Source organism: Bacillus rossius, chromosome 1 (assembly GCF_032445375.1).
Source record: "Bacillus rossius redtenbacheri isolate Brsri chromosome 1, Brsri_v3, whole genome shotgun sequence".
Taxonomy (NCBI): Eukaryota; Metazoa; Arthropoda; class Insecta; order Phasmatodea; family Bacillidae; genus Bacillus; species Bacillus rossius.
The window spans coordinates 289,011,004-289,022,455 of NC_086330.1; the positions used below are offsets into that span (position 1 = coordinate 289,011,004).

Consider the following 11,452-nt stretch of genomic DNA (forward strand, 5'->3'; position numbering starts at 1 on the left):
AGTAGCAGTCTAAGTTATAGAGGTGAGTGAAAAGCGACTTTCTCTTAAAGAGGTTTCTGTTTTTCACTTATAGGGATTTTAGAGGGTTAAAATAACGGGACCTGACAATTACTCTCATTTATAGATTTTTCTCGCTTACCCAGTTCTCACTCACTCAGGTTCGACTGTAATTTAAATTTAAAACATTAACATTTTATTTCTTGTAATCTGATTTACAACTAAAAATTTGCTCTCGTAATACAGCTTACATTTTATTGTGCTTCCAAGTGTGCTTCCTTTTCATTGATTGTGCTTCCAACTGCGCTTCTTTTGGTTGATTTTGCTTCCAATTGAGCTTCCTTTTAGTTGAATGTGCTTCCAATTGTGCTTCCTTTTCTATGATTGAGCTTACCTATAATTGTGCTTCCTCTTTGACGAATGTGCTTCCGATTGTGCTTCCTTTGTGTTTCCTTTACAAAAAATTATGTCTTGTGCTAGAACTCTATCCTTGTTCAACAAATGAGAAGTTCACAAGCTGTCAAAAGCAGTTTTTTAATTTTTTTATCTATTTATTATTATTTTTTATTGTTATATTCAAATTTTTCTGTGATTTTTTATATCAAAGAAATGTGTGTGTCGGTTTTCTCCGTGTGCTCCCGATTATTCTTGTGCTCCTGGTTGCTTCTGAGGAACCGATCTAAGCATGAAGGATTTTTAACTTAATGAGTCACATCATTTTATTCAGATTTAAATTTAATTGACTGATGGAGCCAATGACTATTGGAGCCAATGACTTTTGGAACTAAAAACTGCTGGATTCATAGACTGTTGGAGACATTATAGGCCTATCCTAACTTATCATTGACGATCGCATCCTACCGAGTTGAATGAACGAGAGAATGCACCTCCTTTTCGTTAAATGAGCTTTCGTTTTGTAGAATTTCCGTCCAAACGTGCTTCGTTTTCATTAAATGCTTGTCCTGCGCGAACGATGCGTAGTCATTGTGTGTACATTGCGTATATTGCGTACATTGGGTGCATTGCGTGTACTTTGCGTGTATTCTGCGTCAATTGCGAGAACATTACGTGTTCGTTCCGTTTACTGTGTGTACTGTGTCTTCATTTCGTTTCCTGTGTGTACTGTGTATTCATTAGATTTATTGCGCGTAAATTGCGTGTATTGCGCGTACATTGCGTACATTGCGTGTTGGAGCTTTGGAGCTTTGGAGCTGTTGGAGCACTTGAAGCTGATGGTCAATTGGAGTATAGGAGCAAAATGTAGATGGATCAGATTGCGTGAATTGTAGTTCTTGAAGCCAAATGTAGATGGATATGATGGTACGAATTGAAGCTCTTGGAGCCTAGCGTATATTGGTGAGATCGAATTGATGAGACGAGAACGTATCACACATCATCGAATTTTTTTGATCATATGATCCTCTTTTTTAAATGTCGTTTTGACTCGTGCATTATAGTAAATGGTTCTTGACTTGACTAGCATAATATTCCATCGGGTGCATGTATATAAGCGTGTCCTATACAGCAGACCGTTCAGTTTGTTACTGACGTCGATGGTGTAAGGATCACCTAGTTTGTTTCATCTGGTGCATAAGTCGCGTAATTGTTCTTGCGAACTCGATGTCATCTTTACCGACTTTAACGACGAATTTGATGGACGTTGTACTATCGTCTACGGGAACCCTGACGTCAGCGACGTCGAAGAAGGTGCAGATCCCGTTGGCAACGACGACGTCAACATTGGAGGAGACTTCATCAGTCGTGGTACCACCAGCAGAAGAGAGCTTAATGACTACAGAGCTGGCTGCGCAGGAAACCACGATGAACGACGTTTCGCCCTCGATGGAGACTTCAATGACTGCTGATTCGAAAACAACTAACGAACATCGGTGCTGTTACTGCGACAAGATTTTCTCAAACAACAGCAATGCTCGACGACAATAGAATAGTGAATGTGCGAAGAACCTATATCGTAAAATTATTGTTTGTGAGAAATGTCATAAGCAGTTTGCCAGAAAAGATAATATGAAAACGCACATGAAGACATGCAAAGGTCCAGCTGCACGGCAAAAAGTAAAGGTTTCGGTGCAACAACGAATGATTGATGTGCATAAGAGTATGCCTGGAAATGGTACAATTGCAGTAACATCGTCATCTGGTTAGGGTCTGGAAGGTTCGTCTTCATCAGCACGGTATCCTTGCAGCTACTGCGAAATGACGTTTGCATTTTCCCATGATGCAAGGAGACATGAACGGAGTAAATGCAAGAAGAATCCTTCTCGCATGAAGTTTCACTGCGATGAGTGCCATGAATGATTTACTCGAATTGATAGTTTGCGACGACATGCGAAAAAATGCAACGGTATAGTCCATGTGCCTACTGATGAACTACCTGCAGAAATTTCGGCTCCTCGGTTTAGGTTGAAGATACGTGAGCGTACAGGCAAAAAAACAGATGAGCAGCAACCGATTGATATGTCGTATGGACATGAAACTAAACCTAAGACTGTATTCGGTGCTCTACAGGTGAATGATAATGGCTTCTACTTGGCGCAGTCGACATATCGTGGAACATTGAAGGACTACTATTATATAAATACGATTAGTGAGTCAAAATACATTTGTAATTTTCTTGACGATATTAGACAGAACATAATCAATCAGCTTACTGATGACATAGCAACAAACGGACCTTTGAATTATAACTTGTGGTTGGACTATATATATGGAAAGCCATATCAGTTCGATGACAAAGTGAAGAAGCGTGCATTCAAGACATCGGCTGCAGTAGTTTACAGTTCTGACGATATAAAGCAAACTGTTAAACACGGTATCCAGAAACTCTGTCAAGAAGAGGAGGACTATGTCTGTAAAGGATCTGGTTGGTCTCTGTCTAGTATAAACCGATTGGAGCTAAGAATTAGTCATTTCACGCCTATGCAGGCATAATGATTAAAAAATTGATAACTATCGCAAATATACCTGTAGTAGAATAGAAATTATGTAATAAATATTACGTTTGTAAAAGAACTTGCAATGTTTAATTCATCGAACCTGACACTTTTCTGGTATTTTAATTAAATTTATTTTTAGCTTCGTTCAGAGATCGAACCAAGAACGGGTATTGATCGAATCAATCAGTACATGAATGTGTGATTTTTTCAAAATTTTTGGAATTTTTCCCGAATTTCTAGCTAAATAATTACACAATTCCAAGATAGCGTCAAATTTCAAGATGAAGGGTGACACTGTAATAATAAATGAGAACTGCACTCTAGCAGGTAAAAATTACACTAACATAGCTTCAGCGCACTTTAGGAGCCGAAAACAAGATGGTAGCCTCCAGCAGACGAAGACAAGATGGCGGACATGACATCATACCAGCTGATGATATATATATACCTTGGTATTGGTGTGTCAGTCGGCAGGTAGCTTTCATAGAAGAAGGATCTATCGACATTTTTTTATTTTTGCTCTTACTGGGTTCGAACCGAGGACACGAAGGCATGTGTTTTAAAATAGTATTTTATTAAAATGCGATTAATAAAATTTTATTATAATTTTAGAATGTTTTTCCAAATTTCTAGCATAAAAATTACTGATTTACAATATGGCGGCCGAAACGAAAAGTGCAACGGTGTTTTTAAAGATTTTTATTAAAATTTAATTAATATATATATGTTATAATTTTTACAATTTTTTATGATTTAATAGATTTAATTTTACGGATTTTCAAGATGGCGGACATGATGTCATACTAACTGATGATATTTGCTATGAAAAAAGTGGTGGGAGTCAGTATGCCAGCAGCCTCCATGAGGGAAGGATCAGTCGCCATTTTTATTATTTTTTTGCCCTCACCAGGTTCAAACCGAGGACTCCGAGTTCCATGTCGTAAATGTATGTTTTTTAAAATTATTTTATTAAAATTTTATTAATTGATTTTTTTATGAACTTTAAAATTATTTTCATTAAAATTGTATAGTAAATGATTTTCAAGATGGCGGCCTTAACAGAAATTGCAACGGTGACATCATACTCCTAGAATATGTCTGCGGCTTAGAGTGGCTAGCTCTTAGGACTTTTAAGCTGCTTTTTGGGATTTGTGTTCTTTCTAAGGCAAAAGTGTTTTCAGGTTTTTCGAAATCCTAATTTTTGAATTTTTGAGGAAGAAAACGAGAAATTTTTCCTAAAAACAGTAATTTTTTAGTCATTTTGAGTCATTTTTGAGGAATTTGGAGGAATTTTTGAGTCCAAGATGGCCATCATGACGTCACAATTCAAGATGGCGGTTCGCCTCCTCGCTCCTCCGCCTGGCGCCTGTGCCAGAACATACTTTTACATACTACTCATGTTTAGTATGTACTGTGGGTACATTGCGTGTGTCTACTGTCTATTTATTGCGTGTCCTGTGTGTACTGTGTGTCCAATGTGTATCCTGTGTGTCAATTGTGTGTCCGGTGGGTTAATTGTGTGTCTGGTTTGTCAATTATGTGTCCGGTGTGTCCATTGTGTGTTCATTGCATGTACTGTGTGTCCAGTGTGTGTACTGTGCGTTATTTGTGTCTAGTGTGTGTACTGTGTGTTTTTTTGTTGAATGTGTGTGTCATTTCGTTAAATATGCGTAGTAAAACCTGTAGTAACTCTGAATTTTTACTGGTTTAAAACCTTTTGGTCTTGATAAAACATTTTTCAGGGATTCTTCGCTCTTTAGTAAGCATAATACATGTTCCGTTGGTCTAATTGATTGTAATTAATTTTATGATACTTTAGGTTTTAACAGTTTGAAGACTACCTATGTCTTGAATGGTTGAAATATGTTATAGTAGCTAACTACAAATCGCTTGGGAAGTGATTGGTCTATACGTCTGACATTGTTCATGACCTGGTCCTGTGGTCCGAAGACACTTGGTCTATACATGAACTGTTTGGAATGTATTTCATGCCAAAAAAAGAAATAGACTTCCGTGCTAGACAGCGCGTCAAAATATTTATTTCGTCGGACAGGTATCTTGTCGAGAGTGGTTTTGCGTTGAGTGAATGATTAATAAACTCTATGAAAGATATTTGAAAACAGGATTTAAAATACTTTAAGCTTTAGTTACTCTTATTACTGGCAGAGAATCAATCCAAGGAGGGTAATATATCACGTCAATCATTATTTTAATAAATGAATTTTTTGGTGATTTTTAGATGTTTTCCTGAATTTATAGGTAAATAATTAGAGATTTACAACATGGAGTTCACATTGGCTTACTGGAGACTGGTATATGAGTAACTTATTATTTTATCAATTTTTATTTGATTCAAATTGTTTAACAGCTGTGTTCAACATGGGTTTTGATTAGGGTGTGGGGGATGTTTAAGTATAATTACCAACATTCATACACTAGAACCATGACTTCAGTAGAATAGCTTTATAATAGCTATAACAATTATGATAAAAGCCTATTGGATATTTCTGTACAAACGTTTACAGTTATAGTTCAATTTAAATAAATTTTAAAACATTGTTTGCTGTTTCAAATACAACGATAAAAGCAGTACTGTAGCGTCATTTCAGCAACTAATTATATATTTTAATCGAAGGTGAAGATTTCACCGATGTTTCGGTTGACCTTGTATTCGCCATCATCAGGGTAGCATGCGATCCTTATTGACTTACAATTTTTACAGCAAAAACACATGCCGTTTACTAAATCAGATTGTCTACTACAGTATACTACAACGGATACTGAAATACTTAAACATTTATCTGAAAATAATTAAATCGAGCAATGATAGTTTCGATCGTCATTGGAAAATATTGGCTTGTAATATCTCTTTTACACAAACCAGCATATATATATATATATATATATATATATATATATATATATATATATAATAGATTTAAAAATTTTTACACTATGTAAATCCGATGAAATTTCAATAAAATGGTTACCTTGACCTGGAGCAGCAGCTAGGACAGTGTACAGACGTCTCAAATCTTCGACAACTTACAGTAGCTGTATCGTTTTTTGGACTCCATGACTCCTTGAATTAGTCTTAATGAGTAGTTGGCTTACAGATGGTGTCCAGGGTCCGATGAAGCAGGAAAGAGGTCACAATGACTCATCTATATGAATAAAAATAATAATATAATAAAGAAACTCTCTTAGTATTAAATTTAAATGAAACAAAGGATATTTATTACCATTTACAGATATTGTTTAATTATAGAATATATGTTTAATTTACAGAAATCCTAAACTTCATATACGTATTTACAATTCTTAATTTATTTTTATTAAGTTATCCATCGTAGAAATTATTTTACAATATAATAACATTTAGTAATGATTGCTTTAGGTCTGTATCTACCAACATACAATATTTAATAAAAAAATTAGAAGCAATTATTATAAAATTTTTTAAAATAAGTTATCCACCAAGCCCAAGACAACAGAACCAAAATATCTCAAATAAAAAAAATACACTATTAAACAAGCAAATAATGGGATTTGTTGTACGTTATCAACAATATATATATATTTTTTTTTTCACTTAAAATTGCGAAGGATAATTTTTAAGCGCTTAGGTAGGAAACTATTTGCGCTGAGGTGGGAATAGTGCTTCGATCATCGCGTGTATAAATTAAAACGATTATAATTTATAATACTTATGTTTTAAAAGTTGGATATTAAACTTGAATTAAAAATCTAGAAAAACCCCGACATAACAAAACGAACATTTAAAAATTCAAAAATAAATTGTTTATTATTTTTCAAATAATTTTTGATTCTTAAAGACGTCGGAAACCTCTTAGTAAAAGAAATAGGGAGTTACAACTAGCGAACTTCAAACAAAATAGGAAGGTTAAAAACCAACAATAAGAAATTGTTAAGTGGGTGTCAATCCAAGAAGCTAAGCCCAAGACTGTAAACAAGTAGTTAATTTACTCCGAAAATTTGCCCTTCATACTTAGCCTGACATTATAATAGAAAATATATATATATATATATATATATATATATATATATATGTGTGTGTGTGTGTGTGTGTGTGTGTGTGTGTGCGCGCGCGCGTGCGTTAAATATTTTTCTGCGTACCAACACACGTACTTAGTTCAGTAGTAACAGTTCAACTCGAGGCACCCTCGCTACAGCAGGGGGGTGAGTGGTCCGCTCGTGCTACAACACGAGGTGGGCGATGCTGAGTGAGTCTGGTGTTTGATTCAGGGGGGAGGGGGGGTTGGAGAGGGGGAATCTGACGTCACCGAGTGAGTGACCCGAGCGTTGCCTAAACCCTGCATGATTAGAGCGTATAGGTTTCGGCCTGAGACGCACTTAGAGTCTCTCCCTAACCCACACCCCTCTCAAACACACTTAGTTTTAATTTAGGTTAGGGAAAAAAAATAAAAAAATAAAGGCGTGTGAGGGAAGGTGTCAAGTCACGGTTGTTTCTATGTAGTGAATTTTTGGAGTCAATTAAATACTTGCTTGTGTTTAGCTTTTGGGATCGACACCTGCTTAACGATTTGGTATTTTTGTTTTGTTACCTACATAGATAGCTTACTATTTTATTTACTTAGTGGTCCCCGGTGCCATCAAGAATGAAACATTATATAATATTTAACAAACAAATTTTATTTTTGCCTTTTTAAATTTTCTTTTTTTGTGTCTGATTATTTTTAAATGTTTCATTTAAGTTTTTTAGACGAAAGTACATTAGATTAAACAATTATTCTTGAAAATGTTGATTAATTTTATAAATGTTTTAAAATAGTTAAAATACCCCTACTTTTAATGATGTTAAACACTGAAAGAATTTATTAACACCTGGTTTTACAGGTGTAATTATAATAATAGTATCATGTAAAGAGGCTGTGTGTTTTTAAGACAGCGATATCTTTATGTGATATTCTTGAGTACATTCTAAAGCGAAAGGTTTTATTTATTATTTTGTGCAGAAATAAATCTCTCTTGATTAAATTTATAAGTTATTGATTGTACTTTATTTTAGGATTAAAAAAGCGCTATCACTAATCAACCATATATCACAAAAATTATTTGTTTAAATATTACTATAACTTCATGAAAAACCATATTTTTCTGATTAAGAAGAAAATTATTGTTGAACTGGATAACAGTATTTTTTTATCTTATCAATTCTCTGATAAGATTTTTTTGAGACTATTCAGATCATGTAACTAATATTGTATGTAAGCCATTATTGTTTGTTTAGTAATAATGTTGAAAAATAATGTAAAAATTATAATAGACTTAGTTTTTTAAGAATTAAAGGTTTTATTATAATATTGTATTAGGGAAAACTATTCCAGCTCTTAATTATTAAAAAACGGAAAGAATTATTTTTTGGTAAACACATTCTCTGAATTTATTGCAGATCTTGTAATTTATTCTTTTAAGGAATTTAACCAGTAATACATTATGTATAGGTACATGTATATATCAAAAACTCAGGTATACTTATAATGTTTTATATCGGCTCAGAATATTTAAAAAATATTATCTTTATATGGCTAATTAATTAAATATTCGAATGTTTAATGTGATTATTATTGGGAATTAAATTTATAAATGTATTTGTTTCATGATTTTGTGATGTAATTTGGTGCCTGAGTTAACTGATGATTTTAAAATTATTATTCACCATAAACTGAATTAATGGAGTAAGTAACGGAAATTATGTATACAATTTCATTTATTTTAGTTATGAAAAATTGAAATACAAAGGTTTTTTTTTTTTTTACCAAAACAAGGCAAATTATTTAATCTTTATCAAATATTTTATTTTGTCTTAATAGAGGACATGATGTATTAACTTTCTTGTCCTATACATTATTGAAGAGCTATGTATTTTTTTTATTCAGATTCTCGGGATTACGTAGTTTTAAAGTATTTTTTAAAATGAATTTTGATCAAAATGCAATTTCATTTAGGTATATTTAAAAATAAACTAATAGACAATTTTTCCGAATTTTAGTGTTATTTTATGAGATATTTCATATTATATTACATTAGAAACGTTTACAAACTGAAGTTTAATAAAATTATTGTAAAAAATATTTACATTGAATATTAATGATTTCGTTTTTTAGCATTAAAAACATTTAAGGGCACATTTTTACCTGAATGTTTTTGTAACATTGTGTTTTAATATAACTAAATACAAAATTTCGTTAATATTGGGTTATTAGTATTTTCAAAAGTTTATTTTGTATCCATATAAATAGATAGCTTTAATTTTATTTTGGAAAGAGATATTAGAATAATTTTACACAAAATTTAAAGAACATTGTTATTGAAATTTAAAATCACTGAAAAAGAAAGTTATTTATATGATTTTGGGAGACCATAACAATAAAAAATGTTTTTAACAGCAAAAAATTAGTAATAATGGTCACACATAAATCTGTAGATAGTAATTCAATTATCTAATTGAAAGAACTCATAAGGGATGATCAACAAACTAGCAAAACTTTGTTTCTTAATTAACTAAACACTGAATTTTAACTTTAAATTATTTTTCTGTGTGACATTTATTCATTACTCTTGTTATTAGATTCTACAATATTTATTGTTAATCAAAACTAAAAATTACTTACAAAGTTCACTCATCTTTAGCGAATACTTCATGTCCGACAATGTGGTGTTTCTGTTCACCAATGTATACATATATAAATAAACTTAACTTTCAATTAACTGATATAATCTACCTAAATATTAGCGTAAATGGCCCCGACTTCACTTGAGATCAATACATCAATCTGGAGAAGGAAAAATAATCAGTGGTAGCCTTGAAGTCTTACGCACTTTCATGTTTATCTAAAAATGTTGAAATTAACCGTTAAAAAAAAATACACTTGAGATAAATACATTAATCTGGAAATGGAAAATAATCAATGTTATTCTTGGAGGATTAAGCACATTCATGCTTATCTAAAAATATGTGGCATTATCAGTTCGAAAAAAGAAAAACTGCCCTATTACCATTAGGAAATAAGTGTAGATGTATGTACTTTTATTTTAACAAATATCCTTAGTTTAAATAATACGAAAATTCATTATATTAATGCAAAGTTGGAACTTGAGACTTGCAACATACACTTGTAATCAAATATAATTTTTATTTTTTCCTAGCTTAAGGCATACCACAAGCTTAAAAAGCCTATACACCCTGCGCGAAATATCACGTGTAGCTTGTGCTAATGGCGCTTCTGGCTAGTCATGGCAGCGATTTATGCCATGGCTGGTTTGGTTGCCCTATCCAAATCTAGCTACTGTGGCCCAGATAAAACCTTTATAGACACAGGGAACCTTGGCCGGGTTATCATGCAATAAAGCAAGAAAAGTCACTATTGGATACGGGGGGAAATAGTCCACGTAAGAATGTGAGAAGAGTTGTTTAGGGGAGAAAAATCTGTCATGCAGGGCAGGAACTTGAACCTTACAATAAGTTGAGTGCGCCTGGATTGCAGTGCCCACCCGCCGAGCTGCCAGTCAGCTGCCCGTAAAAAGAAAAAGTTATGTTGCGGTAGGTATATTTAGTAGGTCCTAGGGCAGAGGGTTGTGGATGGGGTTTAAGGTATTCGTGGCGGCCATCTTGGATAGTAATTTCCGGTGACCATCTTGGAATCTAGGACCCCACCCCTGTGCATTGTACGATAACATCATCATCAAGCGTATCTCACCTGCGAGTTGCCACTTCCATTATGATGACATAATTGAGCGCCCCACTGGAGAGCGTAATCTTGATTTCATCTGATAGTTCTCGGCATATTTGTTTCTGGTGTTGGTTTCTAAAGTATGCTAGTGTCGCTAAAACTCATGCATGTTAGGTTGATTCGCAATTGCCTACTAGTGTTGTTAAGTACCTTATAGACCTACTGTATTTAATATTTTATACAAAAATATATTGGAAGTTTGTAATAAAAAGTTTTCAAAACATATTCACGATATCATCAGGTTTTTCTTAATCCTCGGCGATTTTGCTCATGATGATGGTTGTGACCGTAATATTTTATTAAAGAAAAAATCATACTATTATAAAAATTTTAATGCATAGCCTACTGATTCTGCTAGCTTGTGAACTTATTGTTGTGCAAGAATAGAGTTTTAGTCCAAGCCAGAATAAGTTTTTTTATTTTTTGTAATTTATTTATTTTTAATTTTTTAAATTTTTTTTGTAAAAATATGTTATCAAAGAAAATGTGTGGTGGTTTTCTCCGTGTGTTCCCGATAATCCATGTCAATATTATGATGGTTTTCTCCGTGTGCTCCTGATTATTCTTGTCAATATTTTGATAATTTTTTCCGTGTGCTTGCAATCATTCCTGTGGTTTCTCCAAGTGCTTCTGGTTATTTCTGAGAAACAGAATTTTACTCTTAATGAGACATGTCATTTTATTTAAGTTTACATTTAATTAGTGAATTTCTGCTACTGAAATCAA

At 33.1% G+C, this 11,452-nt stretch overlaps 1 protein-coding gene across 2 annotated transcripts in view; it reads right to left on the reverse strand.

The window, feature by feature from the left end:
- Nucleotides 1-9,757, reverse strand: part of LOC134530140 (endo-polygalacturonase-like) — a 40,310-nt gene extending 30,553 nt beyond the window's left edge. Inside the window, exons 1-2 of one of the 2 annotated variants that reach the window (XR_010074782.1) lie at nucleotides 9,608-9,757; nucleotides 5,942-6,115 (exon numbers count right to left, since the gene is read on the reverse strand). The gene's annotated coding sequence lies outside the window, so the exon portion shown is untranslated. Of the gene's footprint in view, nucleotides 1-5,941; nucleotides 6,116-9,607 lie in introns of those variants that run through there. The other variant, XM_063364762.1, reaches the window with a different exon arrangement.
- Nucleotides 9,758-11,452: the final 1,695 nt, after the last annotated feature.